This window comes from Thalassophryne amazonica, chromosome 19 (genome assembly GCF_902500255.1).
Source record: "Thalassophryne amazonica chromosome 19, fThaAma1.1, whole genome shotgun sequence".
NCBI classification, from domain to species: domain Eukaryota; kingdom Metazoa; phylum Chordata; class Actinopteri; order Batrachoidiformes; family Batrachoididae; genus Thalassophryne; species Thalassophryne amazonica.
Window position 1 is genome coordinate 20,879,080 of NC_047121.1, and position 21,417 is coordinate 20,900,496.

Genomic DNA, 21,417 nt, shown 5'->3' on the forward strand with positions numbered 1-21,417 from the left:
AGTATCCATAAGAAAGAGAATAAAAATAGGTTTTGAGTCTTGACTTAAAAATGTCCACAGTCTCAGACTGCCTCACGGTCGCAGGAAGACTGTTCCACAGGGTGGGTGCACGATACGAAAAGGTTCTTTGACCTGCTGACTTCTTCTTCACCCTGGGAACACAGAGAAGTCCTGCATCCGGTGACCGCAAAGCCCGGGCCGGCACGTAGAGTTCCACCAGATCAGCCAGATAAGATGGCGCCAGTCCATGAACAACCTTATAAGTCAATAACAAAACCTTAAAATCTGCTCTCACAGAGACAGGGAGCCAGTGCAAAGATGCCAAAATGGGTGTGACATGTTCAGACCTTCTGCTACATGTCAGAAGTCTGGCAGCAGCGTTCTGAACCAGCTGAAGACCCCTAATGCTGGACTGTGGTAACCCTGAAAATAGAACATTACAATAATCTAGTCTAGAAGAAACAAAAGCATGAATCAGGGTCTCAGCTTCAGCCATGGACAGGACGGGGCAGATCCTCGCTATATTTCTCAGATGGAAAAAAGCAGTCCTAGTAACATCCCTGATGTGGAGGTCAAAAGACAACATGGGATCAAAAATTACCCCAAGGTTCCTCATTTTGTCTGTATGATGTATGACACAGGAACCCAGGCTGAGCGCCAGCTGGTCAAACTGATGCCGATGTCTCACTGGATCAAGAACCATCATTTCAGTCTTATCAAAGTTTAAAAGTAGGAAGTTACTAGACATCCAACTTCTCACTGATAGAAGACAGTCCTCCAGGGATTTTATGGGAGTGAGATTTCCCGCAGTTATCGGCATGTACAACTGAGTATCATCAGCATAACAATGAAAGGCAATCCCAAAACTCCGCAGTATATGCCCAAGGGGTGCCACATACAGGGAGAAAAGCAAGGGGCCTAAAACAGATCCCTGTGGAACCCCAAATCTCATGTCAGCAAGGTCAGAGGTAGTGCCATTATACAAGACACATTGAGAACGACTGGACAGATATGACGTCAACCAGGCAAGGGCAATTCCAGTAATCCCAAAAAAAATCTCCAACCTACTGAGCAAAATATGATGATCCACGGTATCAAACGCAGCACTGAGATCTAACAACACCAAAACCGTAGTGGTGTCTGAGTCCATTGCTCGCAGATTAAATTAACAGATATGTGTTATATATCCACTTTGTACATTTTAAGAGTTTACATTAATGTAGTTATTCTATCTGGAATCATTTTATTTGTAAAGCAAAACCATAAGTGAAACCTGCTTTAATTCCAATTTATTTCCTTTATATAGCGCCAAATCACAACAGAGTTGCCTCAAGGCACTTCACACAGGTAAGGTCTAACCTTACCAACAGTGGTAAGGAAAAACTCCCTCTGAGGAAGAAACCTCAAGCAGACCAGACTTAAAGGGGTGACCCTCTGCTTGGGCCATGCTACAAATATAAATTACAGAAATAATTCACAGAACAATTCACGAATGCATATACAAGAACTGCTGTTGGTGCACAGGACAGGAGGTTCGCCAACACAAACACAACTCCCATGTCTGGATGGAGCTGCACCTTAAACAGAGAAAAAACAGAATCAGGCATCAGAAAGACAAAAAATACTGTATAATTTGCCAGCATTAATTAACAAGAAAAACAGAAGAAATACTAATAATAGGTAATCGCCGGCCACTGCCCTAAACTTCACTAAAAGACCCAGAATTTAGGTGAAGTTGAGACCGCGGCCCACTTCAATTACTAATAATATGAATTAAAACAGTAAAAAGCGTAAAACAAAACTGCACCAGTATGCTAGCCATATGAAATGGAAAATAAGTGCGTCTTACGTCTGGACTTGAAAGTCTCCACAGAATCTGATTGCTTTATTGACGCAGGGAGATCATTCCACAGAACAGGGGCATGATAAGAGAAAGCTCTGTGACCCGCAGACTTCTTATTCACCTTAGGGACACAAAGTAGTCCTGCACCCTGAGAACGTAAAGCCCGGGCTGGTACGTAAGGTTTAATTAGGTCAGCTAGGTAGGGAGGTGCCAGTCCATGAATATTTTTATAGGTTAGTAGCAGAACCTTAAAATCTGATCTCACTGGGACAAGAAGCCAGTGAAGAAACGCCAAAATGGGTGTAATGTGGTCAAACTTTCTGCTTTGTGTCAAAAGTCTGGCTGCAGCATTCTGAACCAATTGGAGACCCCTAATGCTAGACTGCGGTAAACAAGAAAATAGAACATTGCAGTAGTCCAATCTAGAAGAGATGAACGCATGGATCAGGGTCTCAGCATCAGCCATAGACAGGATGGGACGAATCTTCGCTATATTTCGCAGGTGGAAGAAAGCAGTCCTAATAATATTTCTAATATGGAGACCAAAGGACAACGAAGGATCAAAAATTACCCCAAGGTTCCTCACTTTGTCAGTGTGATGTATGACACACGAGCCTAGGCTGAGTGTTAACTGGTCAAATTGATGCCGATGTCTCACTGGACCAAGAACCATCATTTCAGTCTTTTCAGAGTTTAAAAGTAGGAAGTTTCTAGACATCCAACTTCTCACTGATGCAAGGCAATCTTCTAAGGATTTTATGTGAACGAGATTACCAGCAGTTATTGGCATATATAACTGAGTATCATCTACATAGCAGTGAAAGGTAATCCCAAAATTCCACAATATGTGCCCAAGGGGTGCTATATAAAGGGAGAAAAGCAAGGGGCCTAAGACAGATCCCTGAGGAACCCCAAATTTCATGTCACTAAGGTTAGAGGTAGTGTTACTGTACAAAACACAGTGAGAACAACTGGTCAAGTATGACGTCAGCCATGCAAGGGCACTCCCAGTAATCCCAAAATGATTTTCCAGCCTATCAAGTAGAATATGATGATCCACTGTATCAAATGCAGCACTGAGATCTAACAGCAACAGAACCGTAGTGGTGTCCAAATCCATTGTAAGCAGAAGATCATTCACTACTTTAGTGAGAGCCGTTTCTGTGGAATGATATTTTCTAAAAGCAGACTGCAGCAGCTCAAAGAGATTATTCTCAGCAAGATAGTCTACAAGCTGCCGTGACACCACTTTTTCCAGAATTTTAGAGCAAAATGATAGATTTGATATCGGCCGATAGTTTGTCAATACACTAGGGTCAAGATTAGGTTTCTTAAGTAATGGTTTAATCACTGCATATTTGAAACGTTTAGGAACAGATCCAGAAGTTAAAGAAAGATTAATCATTTCCAGCACAATCGGCCCAAGAGTGGGCCACAGGTCCTTAAACAGTTTTGTTGGTATAGGATCAAATAAACAGGTTGTGCTTTTTGTTGACGTTACGAGTTTCGTCAGCATGTCTAGAGAGACACCATCAAATTCTTTAAATCTAGGTAATACCTCGGTAGTGGTGCCCACCTCAATAGCAGGGTGTAGTGGCTGGGTTAAGGCATGCTGGGATATGTTCAACCTAATGTTATCTATTTTCTTCTCAAAGTAATCCAGGAAATCTTGTGCTGTAAAAGGAGAGCGAACTACAGGTGGTTGTCCGTGAATAAGTGTTGCCACCGTGTTGAACAAGAACTTTGAGTTATGCTTGTTTCTGTTGATCAAATCAGAGTAATAGGTCCGCTTTGTAGCCAATAGTGCATGCTTATAGTCTAAGATAGCATCATGCCATGCAAGGTGAAATACTTCTAATTTTGAAAGACGCCATTTCCGTTCTAGACCTCTTGCTGTATGCTTGAGGTCACGCAGGTAATCATTGAACCAAGGTGACTGCGATTTGGGGGAGCGCGGTTTCAACACAGGTGGCGCAATCATGTTGAGTGTCGTTTTGAGCACTGAGTTTAAACTATCCACAAGTCTGTCTACTGACTGGGTATTTGTCAAAAGTGAGGCTAAGACATCAGGCAATCTAGCTTCTTGTTCAGTTTTAGTTGAGGAGTTGATGCTTCGCCGTAATGATAAATAAGGTTGTTGTTCCACTAAACATGGCAGTGAAACTGTAAACTTAATAAGTGAGTGATCAGAGACCACTGATGTAAGAGGCATGATGTCAATATTCGTGACAACAATACCACATGCGAGAACCAGATCCAGGGTATTTCCAATAATGTGCGTCGAATCCTGAATGCATTGCCGAAGTCCTAGTGCATCCACAATTTCCATAAATGATTTGCAGAGGGGATCAGAAGGCTTATTTATATAAACGTTAAAGTCACCAATGATCAGAACGTTATCTGCTCTCGTTGACAAGTTAGAAATGAACGCACCAAATTCATCTAAGAATTCAGAATATGGGCCAGGAGGCCTATATACAGTGACAAAGTAATACGGCTGATTTTTATTCTTCTGACCTTGGCAATGCGTAATATCCTGAGCGGAGTGGAGAGTCAGATGCTCAAACGAGTTATATTTGTGACCCCCAACCGCTAATAAGCTAAACCTAGATTTATAAATAAGAGCTACACCCCCGCCTTGCTTCGCATCACGAGGGACGTGACTAAATGTATATGCTGGTGGGCAGGCCTCATTTAAGGGGAGGACAGCTGTAGGTTTAAGCCAGGTTTCACATAACCCAATCATATCTAAGTGATGATCAATAATCAAATCATTAATCAACAATGATTTTGAGGACAGTGATCTTATGTTAATGAGACCCAGTCTAAGGACCTCAGTGGGGTTGACAGTTGAGCTGTTTGGGTTTAGGGGTGGTTTCAGAGTGGCATATATAAGATGCCTAGAAGTAGGTTTAGGTTTGAGACATTCCACACGCGTTGTAGGTAGCAGACATGAAATCTTTGATATTGCTGGAACAACCATTGGGCCATCCTCAATTTCAACATGATCCAATATAGTAATGGGTATTAAGTTTGCAGAGTATATCCCTCTATGATTTTTATGGACACGTCTACGGGAGCAGGCCACAGTCTCAACTTGTTGAAATTCCCTCCCTGGCAGATAAACTGCACTATCACCATAGTGGATTTTCTGCACTAATTTCCCTGCTAAGCTAATGGATTCCACATCCACATTTGTCATAAGCCTTGCAGGGTCTCTAATCACCTGCTCCGTGGCCTGCTGTAGATTCCTAATGTTACCCTCCCTGTAGAGCTCTATCTATGTTTGCAGACAAGATGGCGGCGCCTTCCCCAGTAGGGTGGAGGCCGTCCGGCATCAGCAGGCCACGGCGGCCCCAGAACGAAGGCCAGTTATCAATAAAGCTAAAGCCTTGCTGTCTACAAACCTGCGCCAGCCACCTATTTAATGATGTCAGCCTGCTAAACGCCTCACTCCCCATAGGTCAAAGGATATTTGAGCCAAGTATGTCTCAGTGTCAAGGTGCTATTTGAAGAGGAGAGGGACACACACATACACACACATACACACGCATACACACGCGCACACACACACACACACACACACACACACACACACACACACACACACACACACACACACACACACACACACACACACACACACACACACACACATTTTGATTCATTTCATTTTAATACTAGAGCTCCTGAGTGCATTTGCCCTTCATGGTGTTGAAAACAGGATCTGGTGATGGGTAGAGGTGGGTGGATCGATCCTAATATTGATAATATTGATACCAATGCTGGTATTGATATTGAATGATCCTCGTGTAAAAAAGATCGATACTCAAGCTTTTTTTCTCTCCCGCACGCACTGACTGCTGCGCACGCAGATTCATCAAAGTCTACTCTCTGTCTGCGCTGTGTCACACAACTTGGAGCAGCGCCCCCTTGTATTGTGGTTTGTCAGCCCTCTACCTCAGGAGATTTTGTTTTAAGTTGTGTTGAGTGATATTTTTTAAACAAAAATGTTGATTATGATAATAAAGTATTTTGTTGTCACATACAATGCTTGGCGAAATTCTATAATAGGTCTTTTGGATCCTTTGGATCTATGAAGCTTAAGTATCCACCCTTTTCAGGTTTCAAATCCCACAAAACCTCGGAGAGGTCGCTGCTCTGGGAGATCTCAGTAACATTGAGAACTGCATTGAGACGCTCTGATCACGCTGCACTTTAACTGCTGCACACGGACAACAGCATTAACATCGCAACATAAAACTATTTTTATATTGTGCCTAAAACTCTCATGAATATATTCTCTGGGTTTATAGACGTTGTTATTGCATTTATTTTATGTAACCATGTGAGAATCACAGGTTGTCTCTCTGTTATTTTCAATGGGAGCTACTGTGAGATCCGCTCGCTTCCTGATCATGTCGTTCTGGGGGAAAGTGAAGTTTGCTCTTTAATGTCTTGATTATTGTTCTTTACAACACTGTTTGTCCTCTTTGTTCCAAACTAATATACAGTGGTCCCTCGCTATAACGCGGTTCACCTTTCGTGGCCTCGCAGTTTTGCGGATTTTTTTGTGTCCAATTTTACATGCTTTTTCTTTTCTTTACAGCGCATTGTGTTCTGCGTCCTCATCAAGCAGGCCGGTCGCGGCACCGCGAAGGAAGAGTACGCGCATTGTGTTCTGCGTGTCTGTTTATAAGAATCTTCTCGCCCAGAAGAAAAAAGAGCACCAACAACTACCAATAACTGTGTTCTTCACTTGGAAAAAGACACCTACAGCGAAGTGTGACTCAGTGGAAAAAGGCGCGACAGCGGCGCGGCACCACGACGAAGAGGCGCGATCAGAGGAACTGTGAAATACTGGTCAGTCACTATTAATAATTTCTTGTGTCCAACCTCGTAGGTTGATCGTTAAAATTAAATTTGATCATTCTAAAAGCCATCATAATTATTTGTAGGAAAACGTTCTATTTTTATTTCTCAAAAAATGTTTGGGCCTGAAAACAGGTTGGTCTTATTTTTCTACTAAGGTTTGAACTTTGAGAGTGTTTACACGCAAGAGAAAAGTGAGAAAATGTTAATGCCTGTTTGAGAAAAGTGTATAAAGTGTGTAGTGAGGGGTTTTACAGCCTTAAAATGTCTATAACAATTGTAAAAAAATAACGCTGACTACTTCGCGGATTTCGCTTATTGAAGGCTATTTTTAGAACGTAACTCCCGCAATAAACGAGGGACCACTGTATATAAAATATGTCTGAAATTTGGTTTGTATTTATTAAATTCCACGCAGATTAAACGTAGCAGACACGGATTATTTGTTATAATTGTTTTAGCAAGTTTTCAGGGTATCATGCATGCAGTCTCTAATTAATGTGATGAAAAGCATAAAAAATACATTTTTGTAGTATAATATTAATTTACAATTGTCATCATGTGGATTCTCTATGTTGTTTTGACTGCAGCGACTCTCTGGTGCACAAGGGATTATGGGATACATGAAAACCCTGGATGAAAAAATATCGGTATTGATATTGGTGATATTGGGCCTGTATTTATTTGGTATCAGATCAATACCAAAATTCCCAGTATCACCCACGTAATTCTTTATTTTTAACAGTTTTACTATGTTAGCTCTTGTGTACATAATTTTAAGCCTTATTCTATGTATCTCTATGTAATGTTTGCCCCCTTAATTTGATATTGAACAAAACTGTTCTATCCACGGCATAGCTGTTCATCTCTGACAATAAAGCTAAGAAATTGGATATTTTGACAGGTGAAAGCAGCAGTATTGATGCAAATTTTGCAGACTCACTCACTCGCACGCTCACTGAATCCATTTTTTTTAAATCACACTGTGTGGTTTTGTTTTTTTCTCTCTCTCTCTTTTTTTCCATCATTAACTCGGTGCTTATGAGGGACGGATATGAAGTGCGTTTTGAACACAACTTTAAAGCCTTCGTTTAAAAATAACGGTATCGTGAAGTTTAAAAAAGAAGACATTTATTTGGTTGAAGTTTTCCGACACTCTGCGCGCGACGCAGCCTGGCAGCTGTCCAAGGGGGTGTGTCCAGTCAGTGACGTCAGCAAATCAAACAACCCTCTAACCTGGAACTTTTAACACCGGCAGAGACATGAAGGGAGCCGCCGGCGGCACGCGACGGACCGAGGAAGAATGACGGCGGAGGAATAAATGGCGACATGTGACGTGCGTTCCTAGTTTCACTTTTTCCAGCGCGTCGCGGTTGTTTTTCTGCGCGCGGAGGAGCTGACAGAGGCCGGCGCGCGCGCGCGCCCACAGGTCAGTGACGTTTACTGTAACATTTAATTTAACTTTTATGTAAAGGATCAAAGTGAGCAACAAGTGCGGCTGTGAGAGCGCCCGAGCTTAAACTTTCACTGCGCTTTGTGCCCGTTTGTGTTCTCGTGTTTTACAGGAGTGAGTCAAAGTGATTTTATGTCCACAGCTCAGAACTAATGCAGAGATAACAAAAGATTCAACTTCATCTAAAATCATCAATAATACCATGCAAACGTTTTAGGCAGACTGAATGCATATTTAATCAGTTTTTTATAGTTATGGCATGATGAAGTGATGATTGCAGAAGTCTTCAGGTTGTGGTGAAGGGGACTGTACATCATTATCCTTTTTCTATTTATCATTTATTTAGTTTGAAAATAATTTAATTTCTTGCTAATGGATTCATATTTAAGAAATAGAAAATGCCCATTTGTTTTTTGTTGTTGTTGTTCTTTGAAAAGGAATGTTTGGACAATTTCTAATTAGAGCTCTTTGTTGACTTGATGATAAATTCAAATCAAATCAAGATCAAATCAAACATTACATTTCTTCAGATTGTAGGGTGCCTAACACTTTTCGACAGTACGATCTCATGTTTTAATCGAAAAGATGTTTCATTTTATGTTTGATTGTAATTGTACAATCAGTAAGCAGTCATACAAGTTTGATTGTATTCAGGGAGTGAACGAAACAAGTAGGCATTTGCAAATCTGTTGAATCAAATAGGAAACATTTTGTAGTGCTACTGTTTGAAAAACATGAACAAATATGCTACGGATACATCACTTATTATTATTATTATTAATTTTAGTCTCCTTGTAGTGCATAAAATAAATGTTGCTCGCAATCAGTGGTGAGTTTTAACCTTGTACTTGATGATGGGTGTGATTAGAGACTGGCTGTACCTGTTTGTTTGACAAAAAAATTTAAATGTAGACTGCACCTTCTCCATCCAGAGACACAAGGAAAAAATAACATGCAGACAAAAAGACAAAATGGAAATATTTAAATTTAATTTCTGTTGAACTGTTGTTGCAAAGTAGACCATGAAGAGAGTATGTTGGAAGGATTTGACACACACACATGCACACACAGACACACGTGCACACGGCTGTGAAGAACATATCTAACTACACAATTTCAATAGTCAGCCTTTTCACACAGAATGTCACTCCTCAAGATGCGAATAGTGGATTTTGCCTTGTAAAAATTATCTAAAATAAATGTATAATCCAGCAAACATGCATTTCTATTGTGTCTGATAATGTTGAGAACAGAAAGTGAGATTTTCTCTCCTGTAAGGACACTCTTCTTATTTCAAATTTCCTCACCGCTGTGACGCTGTACTGCAGATAATTTTCAGCTCAGATTGAATGAAAAATTTTCCATCCCACAAATATGAAGATCGGTAAAGGGGGTCATATTGTGCAGTATAATTTTTGTGTGCCTTTTACAGATGGAGGCTTGATGTTAAACATTTGTGGATGTGGAAGTTCTGCTTTAATAAGCAACATTCATTTGCTTATAAAAGCAACTAAGTGACATACTAATAAAAACACATACGCACACACACAAATCAGTCTCAAACATAATGATTTAGATTTCTGTGACGTCATAGATGGACACACTGTTGAACTTCTGATTAGTGAGTGATACTATTTTTACAATTTAACAAGCCTAAACAGTCTACGGGAGAGATGCCGAGAGGTTCTCTGCTTGAAAAGAGAGGGTGTGGCAAGCAGCAGCTCGTTTACATTTAAAGCAACAGGCACATAAATGTGCTGTTTATTTAGAGGCGCATTATGTGTTATGTAGTACGATTGGTTTCAGTGCGGAAGGTTCTCGGTTCAAACCCCACCCCTGTCACATTTCTCCATGTAATGTGGCGTTGCGTCGGGAAGGGCATCCGGCTTAAAATCAAATCAACATGTAGATCCACCTCTGATCTGCTGTGGTGACCCGAGTGAAAACAAGGGAGCAGCCGAAGGAACTTATGTAAGGATGGAGGCCAGTAAGTGTCAGTGAAATTGTGGAGAGCTGGACATGTTCAAACTTGTCCTCTGACACGCCGAAACGGAGGTGTTCATTTGTCTCGCTTTCAAAGCGAATCGGTCATGACGCGCGAAGCCTCCGCGTGGCTTTCCATGACAAAATCTCTTGTTAAAAGTGAAATCTGCCGGAAAATGGCTGATGTCCAGCTCTTGTGATAACCAGAGAAAGAGCACATGACGGTCTCGTATCCACAGAGCCATCAGCTCAGAAATGGTCCGGTGGCTTGTGCCGTGTCATCGCAGCTTGGAGCGCAGCGCGCTGAGCGTCCTTAAAGGGGTCCTTAAAGCTGTACTAACAGACCTTATTCTCTGTGAAGCCCGTAAAATTTTCACCAAAAGCCAGATAAATTTTTCGAATAGTTTCCAGGTGCCAGTCTCTAACAGCTTCTGAAAAAATTCTGATGGAAAAAAACCCCCAAATCATTCTGCCATTTCCAGACAGTGAAAATCCGATGACGGGGCGGGACCACTCCTTCCACAAGGCGTGCTCACAGGCGAATGACGTCACCGACAGGCGTGGAAAAACTCACACATGAGCACAAGGGTTCAAGCTTGTCTGATGTGAAAACATATGAATCAAATCCATATAGTTAAAAAAATAAATAAATAAAAAGGTACGATACTTTATGGACAGACCTTGTGTATGTTTTTGTTGGAAATAAAGGTTTACAATCAGAAATAAGAAATGAAAAAAAATAAAGCAAAAAATTATTTTCCACACACATTTATTCAAAACACACAGCAAACTATAATAAACAACTGTTTTGATAGGTAGGTAGTTTGAGGTCTTGTGTGAAAGACTGTGCAACAAAAAGGTTCAAACAATAAACACAAATGCACATTTGAACAATATATACAAAATGGTCTGTGTGTGGTCTATCTGTTTTGTTATTTTGATATGGTAAACAGTGCTTTACACTGGGAAAGCAACAGAGTTATCCAGTAACATTCACATGCAAACTAGTGGAGCAATCCTGATAGTTACACACTCTTTGTTTGAGCACGTGAGATTGTCATCAGAGGCTGTCTGTCTGCTCCGTCTGCTTTCACATTCGGTGTGTGTAATGGCATAGGGCGCACTGGAATAGTATGTACTTATTGGAGCACCCAGGGGGCTATTCAAATGGGCCAACTCCTGAAAATGATCTTTGGCTTTTCACGTGAGGTAAAGCTGCCCTACGATTAGATTTTGGAAAACCATGTGACGGTGAAACAATTCCGATTGGAAACTCACATTGCGCACGTCATCATACAGCTTCTATGAGGAGTACAAAGATGGCTTGAATGTCTGCAGAGTTAACTTTTCAGCAAAAAAGTAAGTTTCTATCTCATATCATTAAAACGTTATTTATAATTTAGTAAAGCTTGGTCTTAGCCGTCGTATACGATGGCGTCGGCCCCAGAGGGTTAAACAAATCCAAACAAACAGCAATAATAAGATATATGGACCAAAATGTGACAGCAAAAATACAAAGATGTTGCAGCTCATACATTGAAAGGGACTTTAAAAAATAAAACCCAAATAACATTGTTTGGAAGTTTTTCTCACATCATACTGAATTTCAGTGAGCTAATAGCACAGACTGCAAATTCAGCATCACTCTTTCACAATGTTTATTCAACTGTGTGGGCTCTTTTTTGACTGTGGATGCAGAAATTGTTGCATAGTTCATTAGACAGCTTGTTCAAGCTGCAGGGAATTCTGGTGCAAAGCTATGCATAGGGTCCAAAATTGTTTGATTTATCACATTCATTAAGCATGGGGATGCTGTCGTTGGCGCATGATATCAACCACTCATAATGGTGCCTGTCCTTCCCTTTAAACGTGACTGTTTCAGGTGCACAGCATGGTGGTCTTGAGAAGGTAGATGCAAGTGAATAGATGTATGCAAGAATGGATTAGTGCCAATGTGTAACTAAAGCTCCCTGAAGTGAAGCCTCCAAACGGATTTGTAGCCCTTCGCCTTCCCCTCCGCCTCGCTCCAAAAAGAGGCACTTTTACCCAGAATCCTTTGCGATCTGTCTGTTTGTTACAAAACCTCAGAATTAGTGCATTACGCAACATTAAAAGATATATGTTATATTTTAACTTTGTACAAATGACATAATTGACATTAATGGAGTTATTCTATTGGTATTAATGTTATTTATAATCAAAACCATAAGTCAGCATGACTTTATTTTTCAAGACCTGCGCCTGACCGGAGTGTCGTAATTGATAGAGAGTTGGCTTTATGGCTGCTCTTGTGTCTCTGTGTTGAGAGCACTGTAGTAAATAAGAGCTTCTAGTAGGGGCAGAATGTAGAAAGAAAAGTGTGGTCTCATTGTTGGTCTGTTTTTATTTTTAATATTATTGTAAGCTATTAAATTTGTTCTACTACTAGTTGTAGATGTGTCAGAGGTAATATTGGAATTTATCTGTTATTGGTTATCTGTAACTTCCGATACATTTTTGGGTGGTTTATTGTTTTATCTTTATCGAAGATAACTTTTCAGTTATCTGATTATCTGTTATCGAAGTTAATTTTTTGGTTATCTGTGCAGACCACTGATTCCATATGTAGAACAAAAATAAATTTTACTGAGTGTGAACTAGAGATACTAGTAAATTAATGTGGAGACACGCAGGGATATTTTGTTTGGTACCCTGTTAACCAGGACAAATACACCAGCTGCTGACATTTGCCCAACTGACCGTGTCCTTACCGAAGCTGTGCTGGAATCAAAAGAGGAAATTGTGAGAGCAATTAACGATCATCTGGATCAAATAATTAATGGCCTTAGGATCAAATAATTAATGTCCTTAGTGATATCAGTAAAGCAAAAAATGCACTTGTGAATAAGTGAATTCTGTCTTTGCCTCTTTACATGGTTGAAATCACATGCTGCCGGGCCCGTATGGTTTCCATGGGTGGGTTGAAGTTGATGGTTTTACTTTCATTTTCAAGCAGTTGCCAGGTAGGAAGCAAGCTGGAGTAAGCTGTTTCATCCCGTTTTTGCACTTTTTCTGGATTGTGGGGATTGTAATAGAACGGTGCCCTGTGGAATAGGGGTGTTGGGAATGATGCTTTGCAGCCAGTCAGCTTTGTGTGAGCCTGATAGGTTCAGGTCTCAGAAGCTAAGCAGAGTGGGTCCTGGTTAATACTTGGATGGGTGACCTCTTTGGAAGACCAGTAGCTATGTGTGTGTTCTCCAGGTAAAACTGGAGTTGTCAGGAAGGGCATCCAATGTAATTCTTGTGCCAAAACCCAATACAAAGCTGTGCTGATCATCTGTGGCAACCCTGAATAAACGATTACAACGGCAAGGTGAACAACAACTTGTGAACTTTCCACTGTATGCAAAATTGGGCCACAACTGTTAGTGCAACTGAGATAATTTACGAGGTCTGTTAGAAAAGTATCCGACCATATTATTTGTTTCAAAAAGCATATGGATTTGAATCACGTGTGATTACATCAGACATGCTTGAACCCTCGTGGGCACGCAAGAGTTTTTTCACACCTGTCGGTTACGTCATTCGCCTGTGGGCAGTCTTTGAGTGAGGAGTCGCCCACCCTCTCGTCGTTTTTTCATTGTTTAGGAATGGCTCAGAGACTGCTGCTTTGTTTGATAAAACATTTTTTCAAAAGCTGTAAGGCACAACTGAGTGGACACCATTCGATAAATTCAGCTGGTTTTCGGTAAAAATTTTAACGGCTGATGAGAGATTTTGGTCTGGTAGTGTCGTTTTAAGGACGGCCCACGGCGCCTGACGGCGATCTGCGCTTCGAGGTGGCAGCGTCTCGCAGTTTCAAGTTGAAAACTTCCACATTTCAGGCTCTGTTGACCCAGGAAGTCGTCAGAGAACAGAGAACTTTCAGAAGAAGTCGACATGAGGAGTTTATTCGGACATTCCATTGTTAACGGACATTTTGTAATGAAAGAACGTGTGGGCAGAGTCGCATGTCGGGCCGGACCCGACCGCGGGGGGTCGTGACAGGAAAAACACCTCTGTTGGAAACCTTAACGGACAAGTTGGAACATGCCCAAGCTGTTAAACAATTTCTCAGTTACTCACTTGTTGAAAGCCATCAAAAGCCGCCTGAATTTTACAAATGGTTTTCAACACGGAGGTGTTTTTCCTGTCGCGGCGCACACAGATTCGCCGAGTTTCCGTGATGACTCGGCGAATTTGCGCGCACGTCTTTCATTACAAAATGTCCTTAAACAGTGGAATCTCCGCATAAAGTCCTCATGCCGGCCTCTTCTGAATCTTATCTGTTCTCTCACGACGTCCTGGGTGAATTAAGCCTTAAATTAGGATGCTTTCAGGTCAAAACAGGCCGACGACGGCGCATGGAAGCGCTGCGCGACGTCCCGCTCCATGGGAAGTCCTTACAGCGACAGAAACACCCCATAATCTCTCATCAGCCGTTAAACTTTTCACCGAAAACCAGCTAAATTTCTCGAATAGTGTTCACTCGGATATTCCTCACAGGTCCAGAAAAAATTTGGATAAAGCAACGCGCGCCATCTCAAGCAGCGTGTGAAACAAAGGAATTCAGCCGAGAGGGCTGGACCACATCTCACTCAAGGCCTGCCCACAGGGAAATGACGTCACCGACACACGTGAAAAAACTCACGCATGCGCACGAGGGTTCAAGCATGATTGGTGTAATCGCACGTCATTCAAATCCATATAGTAAAAAAAAAAAAGTGTCGGTTTCTTATCTAATACACCTCATATTTATTATTAATTTATTTATTAATTAATTTATTATTAGAATCGTTCAGTTCATATGACAAGCACCAAATTATACTTCTGATATGTGCTTTTGTTAGAATTGTAGGTCACTAAGCTTTTTAACATTTAAGGCATAAAAAGAGTTTTCTTTGGCAACCGTCAACTACTTATTGCAACAATGGTTGAGACCAATACAGTCGATGACAGTGACATCATAGGTCATGTGGGGGCTTCCCCGGACTTGCTTGAGGCATTATGGGAAGGACACTGTGACAGCCAATCAGAGTAGTGAGGCACCGTGACATCACTGGGTGGTCTCTCTCTATGGCTGCGAATCCAACATGGCAGAAAACACTCTGAAACTGCAGCATTTCTTTATAAATCTAACATGTTTCTCATATATTATGTAAAAGCTAGCAAGAAATAAACTTTTCTAAAACTAAAATGCTGTTCTTGTAACCCAATAAGACCTCTGAAGTGATATACATCTCACTGATGTCAGCGTACACATAGCATGTGTATGCTGATATTAGTGAGATGTATCCAAGTACAATTCTTTTGTACATCCCAATCATCGTGAAATTGCGCACACATGCAGAAGTACCAAACTCCTCCATGATTGCAGCTCTGGGCCTATGTTTGCCATCCGGACATTTGGACATCAGACAGTCTTCAGTGCCTTTTATGGCCAACTGACTGCAGTCTGTGTCATCTACCTGTTGCCTACATGCACTTTGGATGCCATAGTAAAATAAAAACAGTACAAAACAACAACAACAAAAAAAAAACATTAGCTATATGAGTTTTTAAATTGGTAGCTGTTTTTCAGTATGACCACCAAAAATATAACCTATTTGTGCAAATAAAAAACATTGGCAAGCAAATGTAGGTAATTATTGTACTAAATCATTAAATATGATGCTACAGAGCTCTCCTTAAGTAATGCACTGTGGTATATCCTAGAATCTCAGTGACATCATGCCGATTTTCAAATTTAGGGCATGCCGAGTCCGGCAAAACACCGGCCACAAGATCTCACATAATAATAATAAAAAGGGAAAAAAGGAGTTTTTTTTTAAAATGATTTTCTCACTGAGTATATTGGCATCTACTGCTCACAATGGACGATACGGTGCATCCGGAAAGTATTCACAGCCCTTCACTTTTTCCACATTTTGTTATGTTGGCTCTCACTGCGGTATTGTATCACTTCCTGTTCCGGAGCACAGCGGTGTTTTTCTGTATCTGTTAGCTGTTTAATCTGCGCAGTTAGATTGATCTAGTTATCTAGATTACGATTTGTTTCCCAGTGTAATCTTTACGTGCCTTAACTAAAGCACTCCTTCTGCTGAATCACCTCTAAATTATTTACACATTATTCACTTTGCGTGTTTTTAGGAATCCGCTAGCTTAGCGTAGCTACTAGCTCTTAGCCGAGTTAGCATGGCGGCTTCTCCTGTCTCTCCCGCACTTTTCTGCTCTGGGTGTGAAATGTTTAGTTATTCCTCGGCCTCCTTTAGCAGTAACGGTACTTGTAATAAGTGTAGCTTATTCGTAGCTTTGGAGGCCAGGCTGGGCGAATTGGAGACTCGGCTCCGCACCGTGGAAAATTCTACAGCTAGCCAGGCCCCTGTAGTCGGTGCGGACCAAGGTAGCTTAGCCGCCGTTAGTTCCCCCCTGGCAGATCCCGAGCAGCCGGGAAAGCAGGCTGACTGGGTGACTGTGAGGAGGAAGCGTAGCCCTAAACAGAAGCCCCGTGTACACCGCCAACCTGTTCACATCTCTAACCGTTTTTCCCCACTCGACGACACACCCGCCGAGGATCAAACTCTGGTTATTGGCGACTCTGTTTTGAGAAATGTGAAGTTAGCGACACCAGCAACCATAGTCAATTGTCTTCCGGGGGCCAGAGCAGGCGACATTGAAGGAAATTTGAAACTGCTGGCTAAGGCTAAGCGTAAATTTGGTAAGATTGTAATTCATGTCGGCAATAATGACACCCGGTTACGCCAATCAGAGGTCACTAAAATTAACATTAAATCGGTGTGTAACTTTGCAAAAACAATGTCGGACTCTGTAGTTTTCTCTGGGCCCCTCCCCAATCGGACCGGGAGTGACATGTTTAGCCGCATGTTCTCCTTGAATTGCTGGCTGTCTGAGTGGTGTCCAAAAAATGAGGTGGGCTTCATAGATAATTGGCAAAGCTTCTGGGGAAAACCTGGTCTTGTTAGGAGAGACAGCATCCATCCCACTTTGGATGGAGCAGCTCTCATTTCTAGAAATCTGGCCAATTTTCTTAAATCCTCCAAACCGTGACTATCCAGGGTTGGGACCAGGAAGCAGAGTTGTAGTCTTACACACCTCTCTGCAGCTTCTCTCCCCCTGCCATCCCCTCATTACCCCATCCCCGTAGAGACGGTGCCTGCTCCCAGACTACCAATAACCAGCAAAAATCTATTTAAGCATAAAAATTCAAAAAGAAAAAATAATATAGCACCTTCAACTGCACCACAGACTAAAACAGTTAAATGTGGTCTATTAAACATTAGGTCTCTCTCTTCTAAGTCCCTCTTGGTAAATGATATAATAATTGATCAACATATTGATTTATTCTGCCTAACAGAAACCTGGTTACAGCAGGATGAATATGTTAGTTTAAATGAGTCAACACCCCCGAGTCACACTAACTGTCAGAATGCTCGTAGCACGGGCCGGGGCGGAGGATTAGCAGCAATCTTCCATTCCAGCTTATTAATTAATCAAAAACCCAGACAGAGCTTTAATTCATTTGAAAGCTTGTCTCTTAGTCTTGTCCATCCAAATTGGAAGTCCCAAAAACCAGTTTTTTTTGTTATTATCTATCGTTCACCTGGTCGTTACTGTGAGTTTCTCTGTGAATTTTCAGACCTTTTGTCTGACTTAGTGCTTAGCTCAGATAAGATAATTATAGTGGGCGATTTTAACATCCACACAGATGCTGAGAATGACAGCCTCAACACTGCATTTAATCTATTATTAGACTCTATTGGCTTTGCTCAAAAAGTAAATGAGTCCACCCACCACTTTAATCATATCTTAGATCTTGTTCTGACTTATGGTATGGAAATAGAAGACTTAACAGTATTCCCTGAAAACTCCCTTCTGTCTGATCATTTCTTAATAACATTTACATTTACTCTGATGGACTACCCAGCAGTGGGGAATAAGTTTCATTACACTAGAAGTCTTTCAGAAAGCGCTGTAACTAGGTTTAAGGATATGATTCCTTCTTTATGTTCTCTAATGCCATATACCAACACAGTGCAGAGTAGCTACCTAAACTCTGTAAGGGAGATAGAGTATCTCGTCAATAGTTTTACATCCTCATTGAAGACAACTTTGGATGCTGTAGCTCCTCTGAAAAAGAGAGCTTTAAATCAGAAGTGTCTGACTCCGTGGTATAACTCACAAACTCGTAGCTTAAGGCAGATAACCCGTAAGTTGGAGAGGAAATGGCGTCTCACTAATTTAGAAGATCTTCACTTAGCCTGGAAAAAGAGTCTGTTGCTCTATAAAAAAGCCCTCCATAAAGCTAGGACATCTTTCTACTCATCACTAATTGAAGAAAATAAGAACAACCCCAGGTTTCTTTTCAGCACTGTAGCCAGGCTGACAAAGAGTCAGAGCTCTATTGAGCTGAGTATTCCATTAACTTTAACTAGTAATGACTTCATGACTTTCTTTGCTAACAAAATTTTAACTATTAGAGAAAAAATTACTCATAACCATCCTAAAGACGTATCGTTATCTTTGGCTGCTTTCAGTGATGCCGGTATTTGGTTAGACTCTTTATCTCCGATTGTTCTGTCTGAGTTATTTTCATTAGTTACTTCATCCAAACCATCAACATGTTTATTAGACCCCATTCCTACCAGGCTGCTCAAGGAAGCCCTACCATTATTTAATGCTTCGATCTTAAATATGATCAATCTATCTTTGTTAGTTGGCTATGTACCACAGGCTTTTAAGGTGGCAGTAATTAAACCATTACTTAAAAAGCCATCACTTGACCCAGCTATCTTAGCTAATTATAGGCCAATCTCCAACCTTCCTTTTCTCTCAAAAATTCTTGAAAGGGTAGTTGTAAAACAGCTAACTGATCATCTGCAGAGGAATGGTCTATTTGAAGAGTTTCAGTCAGGTTTTAGAATTCATCATAGTACAGAAACAGCATTAGTGAAGGTTACAAATGATCTTCTTATGGCCTCGGACAGTGGACTCATCTCTGTGCTTGTTCTGTTAGACCTCAGTGCTGCTTTTGATACTGTTGACCATAAAATTTTATTACAGAGATTAGAGCATGCCATAGGTATTAAAGGCACTGCGCTGCGGTGGTTTGAATCATATTTGTCTAATAGATTACAATTTGTTCATGTAAATGGTGAATCTTCTTCACAGACTAAAGTTAATTATGGAGTTCCACAAGGTTCTGTGCTAGGACCAATTTTATTCACTTTATACATGCTTCCCTTAGGCAGTATTATTAGACGGTATTGCTTAAATTTTCATTGTTACGCAGATGATACCCAGCTTTATCTATCCATGAAGCCAGAGGACACACACCAATTAGCTAAACTGCAGGATTGTCTTACAGACATAAAGACATGGATGACCTCTAATTTCCTGCTTTTAAACTCAGATAAAACTGAAGTTATTGTACTTAGCCCCACAAATCTTAGAAACATGGTGTCTAACCAGATCCTTACTCTGGATGGCATTACCCTGACCTCTAGTAATACTGTGAGAAATCTTGGAGTCATTTTTGATCAGGATATGTCATTCAAAGCGCCTATTAAACAAATATGTAGGACTGCTTTTTTGCATTTACGCAATATCTCTAAAATCAGAAAGGTCTTGTCTCAGGGTGATGCTGAAAAACTAATTCATGCATTTATTTCCTCTAGGCTGGACTATTGTAATTCATTATTATCAGGTTGTCCTAAAAGTTCCCTAAAAAGCCTTCAGTTAATTCAAAATGCTGCAGCTAGAGTACTGACGGGGACTAGAAGGAGAGAGCATATCTCACCCATATTGGCCTCTCTTCATTGGCTTCCTGTTAATTCTAGAATAAAATTTAAAATTCTTCTTCTTACTTATAAGGTTTTGAATAATCAGGTCCCATCTTATCTTAGGGACCTCATAGTACCATATCACCCCAATAGAGCGCTTCGCTCTCAGACTGCAGGCTTACTTGTAGTTCCTAGGGTTTGTAAGAGTAGAATGGGAGGCAGAGCCTTCAGCTTTCAGGCTCCTCTCCTGTGGAACCAGCTCCCAATTCAGATCAGGGAGACAGACACCCTCTCTACTTTTAAGATTAGGCTTAAAACTTTCCTTTTTGCTAAAGCTTATAGTTAGGGCTGGATCAGGTGACCCTGAACCATCCCTTAGTTATGCTGCTTTAGACGTAGACTGCTGGGGGGTTCCCATGATGCACTGTTTCTTTCTCTTTTTGCTCTGTATGCACCACTCTGCATTTAATCATTAGTGATCGATCTCTGCTCCCCTCCACAGCATGTCTTTTCCTGGTTCTCTCCCTCAGCCCCAACCAGTCCCAGCAGAAGACTGACCCTCCCTGAGCCTGGTTCTGCTGGAGGTTTCTTCCTGTTAAAAGGGAGATTTTCCTTCCCACTGTAGCCAAGTGCTTGCTCACAGGGGGTCGTGTTGACCGTTGGGGTTTTACATAATTATTGTATGGCCTTGCCTTACAATATAAAGCGCCTTGGGGCAACTGTTTGTTGTGATTTGGCGCTATATAAAAAAATTGATTGATTGATTGATGTCACAGCCTTATTACAAAATAGATTAAATTAATTTTTCCCTTTAAAATTCTACACACAATACCTCATAATGACAATGTGAAAATTTTTTTTTATATATATATATTTTTTTTTGTTTTTGTAAATTTTTTAAAAATAGAAAAACTGAGAAATCACTTGTACATAAGTATTCACAACCTTTGCCATGAAGTGCAAAACTGAGCTCAGGTGCATCCTGTTTCCACTGATCATCTTGAGATGTTTCTACAGCCTATTTGAAGTCCACATGGGGTAAATTCAGTTGACTGGACGATTTAGAAAGACACACACCTATAAGGTCCTAGAGTTGACAGTGCATGTCAGACACAAACTAAGCATGAAGTCAAAGGAATTGTCTGTAGACTTATGCTGCGTTCACACCGGATGACACGCGAGTGACGGCCGCTACAGGTTGCCATGTAATCCATATGGAAGGACATGTTCTGGCACCACAAAAGTTCAAGCCACGCAATGCAATGTGATGGGTGCGAATGAAGCGATGCGAATGAAGCGATTTTGAGTGATTGCCGCATTTGTGGAGCGATATCGCGTCGCATTGCCCTCCTCCCCAAGTTGAAAAATCTGAACTTTTTCGTCTTTTCGCGTCACAATGACCAATCAGGGACTGGATATGTAGTGACGTGGAAATGTCTGGAGTTTAT

At 41.1% G+C, this 21,417-nt stretch overlaps 1 protein-coding gene across 1 annotated transcript in view; it reads left to right on the forward strand.

Annotated features, from left to right (window-relative positions):
- Nucleotides 1–7,931: 7,931 nt before the first annotated feature.
- The window catches only part of esr2b (estrogen receptor 2b), a 137,259-nt gene continuing 123,773 nt past the window's right edge, over nucleotides 7,932–21,417 (forward strand). Inside the window, exon 1 of the mRNA XM_034195035.1 lies at nucleotides 7,932–8,144. The gene's annotated coding sequence lies outside the window, so the exon portion shown is untranslated. The remainder of the gene's footprint in view (nucleotides 8,145–21,417) is intronic.